At 31.7% G+C, this 6,462-nt stretch overlaps 1 long non-coding RNA gene across 1 annotated transcript; it reads right to left on the bottom strand.

Moving 5' to 3' along the window:
* Positions 1 to 5,803: 5,803 nt before the first annotated feature.
* On the bottom strand, positions 5,804 to 6,405 carry LOC109587778 (uncharacterized). Its single transcript, XR_002187786.1, has 3 exons — positions 6,272 to 6,405; positions 5,952 to 6,163; positions 5,804 to 5,882 (listed from the first exon to the last, which is right to left on the bottom strand). It is a non-coding gene; the product is annotated as an uncharacterized LOC109587778 (long non-coding RNA).
* Positions 6,406 to 6,462: the final 57 nt, after the last annotated feature.

Here is a 6,462-nt window from a genome sequence, read left to right as displayed (position 1 = left end):
CGAGGGCTATATCACATCCTTGGACACCCACCTCAGGTCTATATTTTTGTATATAGACCAGTTTAGTATGATATATATTATACATATATAGACATATTATTTTTGCTGATTGGCAGTCTGCCAATCACCAAAAATAATATGTACAAATCTTATCCCTCCACAATTACAGTATATATACATACCAACTAATGGCACTGTCTCTTCCTCCTTCTTATATTCATGCCTATAATCAAAAGGAATAATCTACATACAATGGTGATTTTAACAACCATCAAGGGTACTCTAGTTGGTGCAGTAGTAGTCATCCGCGCAATCATCAGAAAGCTGCTATTTTACATCACGTGATAGGCCTGTATGGTATAGCATAGTGTACGTAGATTATTACTCGCGCGCTCTAAGCATAGACAATGCTCTAAGCGGTATCTATGATAGTACTAAGTTTAGCAGTGCATGTTGTTCGCTGATCTGTATGGGTACTATACTGTCTTCTCCTGCTCAAGCAGAGCCTCCAAATCAAATGACAAGTATTTTAGTAATTTATTTAAAGTAAATCCAATTAGATCTATTTATTATTATAGCCGATGATCTTGCTAAAGTACTTCAATTACTCAGAAGACATGGTTACTCAGGAGTCAGTTACTATAATCTTGGTCTTTATCTTGGCCTGTCCTCTGCTACACTGGATATCATTACAGGAAACAACAGAAATGATACTGAGGGTTGTCTACGTGAGAGTCTCAAAGCGTGGTTAAAGAAAGCTGATGATGTAGTAAAGAAAGGTGGTCCAACTGTCTTTTCATTGGTATCAGCATTGAGGAAACTAGGAGAGAATGGAGTAGCTGACGAAATGTTAGTTATGGAAAGTATGTTTACTATAAATGAGCATTATATATTGCTTAATTTATTTATTCTTAGAGCATCCTGCTTGTAGAATTCTTGCTCGTTATTCCTCAAACCAATCTCTTGTATCTGCTTTACCTCAGATGGTTCTAATGTTGCATACAGAGATGCATATTGTGTGTGCTAAAAAGGAAGAGGATATGCTTTTGATTGAAATTCTGAAAGCTGTCTGCATTGATTTTAATATGCTGGAGGTGTTTGCTAGAATATTACTTCAATATAGAGTCACAATAGATATAGGAAACATCATCATGAGAGAATACAGTAAATATTTCCAGCATAATATAATATCACTTATTTCTTATAGGAAAAGTTTATTATTGTGGTGAAAGTAAGGATAATAATGGTAAGTATAATAGAGTATTGTATTAATTTTTATTCAAACCATCCATAAACAGCTAAACAACTTGAAATTAGTCTTCCACCATCCATAACCTCAAAGTTTAAATCAATGCGAATGAAACTTTCTTTTACATTTGATAAAGTTGAATCAATCATAAAAGCATGTCCGCCTTCGACACTTGACAAAATAAAGAATTCATTGATCTATTACAGTGAAGATCTAAAGCCTCAAGTAGTTCAGTGTGATAATGCTCATGACATCTTGGAATTAGTTAGGAAAGATAGTTCACTAGATGATATAGAAATGCTGAAGGCTATTGTTAATGAGCTTGGTATAGAGGAGGCTAAGGTAGCTATTCAGAAATATAGTGAGGCTATAGAAGAGTTTAGCAAAACAGAGCTTAGTAAATGCCTGAATGAAAAGTTTTCATATGCTTCACCACTTCAATGTGAGAGGATTACCATTGTCATTGATCGAAATACTGATGAGTGCACACTGAATGATGTCAGGAGATTATCAGCCAATATATTTGATGAGCTTTCGCCAAATGTCCGGCTAAATGTTGTTCGGGATGAAAATTCATTCACTATCACTTGTTCCTTCCCTTTGATTCTATCTGAGCAGTTAATTACAGCTGCTCTTAATAATATTGATGTATTGAAAGAAAACAAAGTGAAGAGATTAACTATTGGATACTGCACTGTGTATGAGGTAAATAGACTATTTTATGAACTGATATTTATTATTAATAACAGGTAAAGGACACCTCCACTGCTACTACAACAGAAATAGATGAATACACCTCATCATTAACAACTAGTAGTGGTTTAATGAAACAATTGATGCTGTCATTGAGTGTACAACTGATTGATAGAACAGAGGAGGTGAAAAATTTAGAAGGTATGTGCTTTTAGCTCTTGAAGCTATCACTCTCTATATATACTATAATCACAGGGACAAAAAAAATGGTGCAGCAATTGCAAAAAGAATTAAAAGAAAAGGAAGGGGATATGCAACAAGAGCAAGGTCAGTCCAATTTATCATCAACTCAAACAATACAAAACATGACGTATAAAAATAGCTAAGAGTAAGTTATTACAAGAGAAAATAAGAACAATGAACTTACAACTAAGTGAAAAAGATAAACAAGTGCAAGGTATAACTGTCATTATGCACAAGTTTTAATTAATCAAAATTTTTCTGTAGAAAAACAACAAAATGTATGGAAAAGTACGTTTTGACAGGACATTTCTATTTATAAATTAATTATAATTCTATTTTAGCTTCACGAAAAGAAAAAATTCCTCTTGTAAGCAAATTTTACTTCAAATTTAATTATTCAAACTGATTACAGATATTTCAAGATGATATTTATGATGATATAATTATTGACGATCAATTGATTATACAAATTGTGCAAACACAACAATTTCAAAGACTGAAAAATATCAAAATGTTAGGTAAGGTATATCTTAGATTAAAAAATCAATGTTTTGGAAATTATGTATAGGTTACACATACCAAAATATGCCAAGAGCAAATTATTCAAGATATCAACACAGTATTGGGTAAAAATAATATGTAAGTATAGCATCATTAGCTAGATCTCTTAATAGAATGTATTATCTTGCTGGAGAATATGTTAAGCAACTTCAAAAAAGGCAACCTGAGCTGAATATTACTGATTCTGATGTTTTGTGTGTACAAATTGCTGCTCTTTGTTATAACCTGGGTCATGGTCCTTTCTCTCATACTTTTCAAATGTTCCTGGATGAAGAAAATAAATTTGACAAGCCTTGGAAGGTAAATTATTACTTACCAAAGGCACCAGTAATATGTCATTTAATTAATAATAAGAATGTTTCTGAAGCATCAGTTAAGATTTTTGAATACATGCTGGAAGATAATGAACATTTAACCTACTTTTTAACGGTTTCTTTGGAAGAATATATGGAAGATATTGCATTCATTAAAGAACTTATTCAAGGATCAGGATATGTAAGTATTGCATGCTAGCCATAGTTTTTAGCATGCGGCAGCTCTAGAAAAATTAAAAGTAGGTGTGCCTCATAGTTTTTCATTAAAGACAACATCTTTCATGCTATAGGGGGTTCCAAAACCCCTACTGCCATGCTGTTTCACAATTGAGTTGATATGCAATGCAAGAGGCACCATACAAGCATTATACTCTGAAATCATCATAAATCATGTCATCAAAAAATTTAAAATATATAGCATATCACATAGTTTAATATTTAGTCATATACATGTAATTTCCCTAAATGTACATGTACTGTATATACATACATGTACATAATAATTAAATTTGTAGGAACAACGTAAAGATAAAAGGTTTTTATATGAGGTTTGATACATACAATTCAAATGTATAATTCAATGATACATTAGATTGTATATGATAAAAGAAGTGGGTTAGATGTTAGTATGATTGACAGCACAATGAGAGATGCCAAAGTATTGGGAAAGAATATCATTTTCAAATGGAAGTAAGATTTAATTTTATAAACTACAAAGCATGCAACTTTGGATTTGTCTGAAATTGCCATAATTTTAGTGATAGTATGCATGAGTATAATTTGGTGAATTTATGGCCATATATACATGTGTCATTGAGCAATGATGGCTTTACAATTACATTTTAGATAAGTCCCAAAATTACTTACATGTACATGTATATAATGGTAAATTCTAATTTTAAAAAAATTACAGGGTAAATTTTAACCAAGTACGTGTCTTGAGGTGTCCTGATGGTGACTTACATACTTGTTTTCCAAAAGATGTTAGCATAATAATAATAGTAATATTAATAATAATAATATTTATACTATTTTTAGGATTTAGAGACCTATAATGATTTATTTAGAACTCGTCATACCCTCTTCAGGGAATTGTATTACACACGCAAGAGCAGGATTGCTGCACTAATGTAAGTATCATTATTATTAAATTTCAATATTAACATATTTTCAGGATAAAGAGAATATTAGTCAAATCAAATCAAATTCCAATAATCAAAGATACTGTAATGCATCATTTACAGATTTACTACAGACGAGTGACTATATCTGAAGCTACAAAAAACATTTCAGCATATACTCAACTCAATGATAGTATTCTCAATAATATTGAACTATTAGTTGAGGATACTGAAGTCAGTAACAACTATAGATTATTGTCATAAGTGATTTTATACAGGTGCAAGTACTGCTGAATTGCTTGGACTCTGTGAATAAAGTTATTGGACAGATTGGTTATGTTACACCAACAGATGATTGGAATACAGATAGAATAGTAAATTAATTTAATAAAAAATGCATGCAGCTATGCTTGATGACTTTTTAGAAGCAGCATATCATAGGAAGTATTAAAAGCTGTGATATTACTGACGACCTCATAATTGATGTAAGACAATAATTTATTAACTTGACACTATATACACTATATACTTATAACTTATACCGTTAAAATTATTATAAATGTAAATGCATACATTTAGCCTATCAAAAATGGATATGAGAATTGGGAATCTCTTACAAAATACTATTACACTAGTGATGATAAAACAGGACAATGGACTCATGAATGGGTCAGTTTCATTTTCATAATGTAAAAGTATCACCAAATGCATTAATCCAATAGGCGCAACCACAAAATCCTGCTAAACCAGTACGTATATTTCTTGTAAGTGGTGACAGAGACCTTATAAGGGAAGTACAAAAGTCAGTTATAAATTACACGTATTGTAATAACCAATTATTGATAGAGCACTACAAGAACTAATAAATGATGAAAAACTTGAACCAGGGGTATGAGTAACATTAATTGTTAATAGTAATACATAATTAATTTATACATTTCAGGAAATCTATCCTGATGAAGATAATTGTGACTTGATGCCACTACTCAAAGGAGATGGAGCAAAAGAACCCAAAGGAAATGGAGCAAGTGTATTAGCAATGGTGTAAAAATAAATGTATTATACATGTATTTACATTGTCAACACACAGCAACTTAAAGTTAATGTACATGCTGAAGCTGACTGTAGTATGTATGTATGTATTAGTATGTTGTTTGATGCTAATAGAAGAAGCATTTTGATACTTATTGCTTAAATTTAGGTGAACAACTCAGGTTTCCTGGAGTAGATTCACTAGGTATAATTAGTGCCATTATCTAAGACCTTGCCAACTTAGCATACATGCAATGGGATAAAGTTCCATAAATGCAACCTAAGCAAACAAAAACTTGGACTTGGAGATAAAATTACTTAAGATACATGTATGAGGAACAGATTTGTAAAGAAATTTATATAAAAACAAGAGTGGAAAGCAAAGTGGAAAGCAAGTAATTGACTATAACTACATACTGTATAGTGTTAACTTAATAATCAATTGAAAAGAAATAGAGAGACAGACAAGATTACACCTCAATAGAGACAGAGGATTAAAAAAAGTGTACTGCAGTATCAGAGTGTACCAGTGGATCCTAATTTAGTGAGATCCATTGAACTAAATGAATGTCCATATCCTAATGCTTGTCTTTTAGTGGGAGGAGCTCTCATTGGAGTAGGAGGAAAAGGAGGAGCTACTGATAGTGTACAAGTATTGAGAGTAGAATCCTATGAGAGGAGAGAGAGGGAGGGAGGGTATGTCACTCATAGTATTCTTACTAATACTATATTACTTACAAGATCAGTAAATGATTCATCCATTGTGTCTAACTGATCAACATTTTTACTAATAATATAAATACAATATGTACCACAATAATATCATAATATGTCACTAGTCTCTCTCTATACAGTATATCTATAAGTACCTCAATGGTATGAATGGTCTTCTATTGGAACGATTTGATATAGTTCTCTTCACTTTCCTTCTCATTCCTTTAATACTATCACTAATAATTAATAATCAAGAAATAATAGATTGATGTAATACATGTACACAAACACTTTCTTTTTCTCCCTCCCAACCCCCACTCTCTCTCTCTCTCTCCCTCTCTTACGTGAATGCTCTTTTAATGGTTCCAGTATCAATGGGTCCAATGCTACCTCCAGTCTTTGGCATTGAGTGTAATATATCTGATGAGGTCTTCCATACAAACATATCCTGTAAACAACAACAAACAAAAATAATTAAAAATAGAAAATGTTGATAGTCAATGCCTTATGATACATACATATGTACATGTATAAA

This window comes from Amphimedon queenslandica, unplaced genomic scaffold (genome assembly GCF_000090795.2).
Source record: "Amphimedon queenslandica unplaced genomic scaffold, v1.1 AMPQUscaffold_12451, whole genome shotgun sequence".
NCBI classification, from domain to species: Eukaryota; Metazoa; Porifera; class Demospongiae; order Haplosclerida; family Niphatidae; genus Amphimedon; species Amphimedon queenslandica.
The sequence above is the reverse complement of the archived record's forward strand: the minus strand, read 5'-3'. Positions and strand labels throughout refer to the sequence as shown.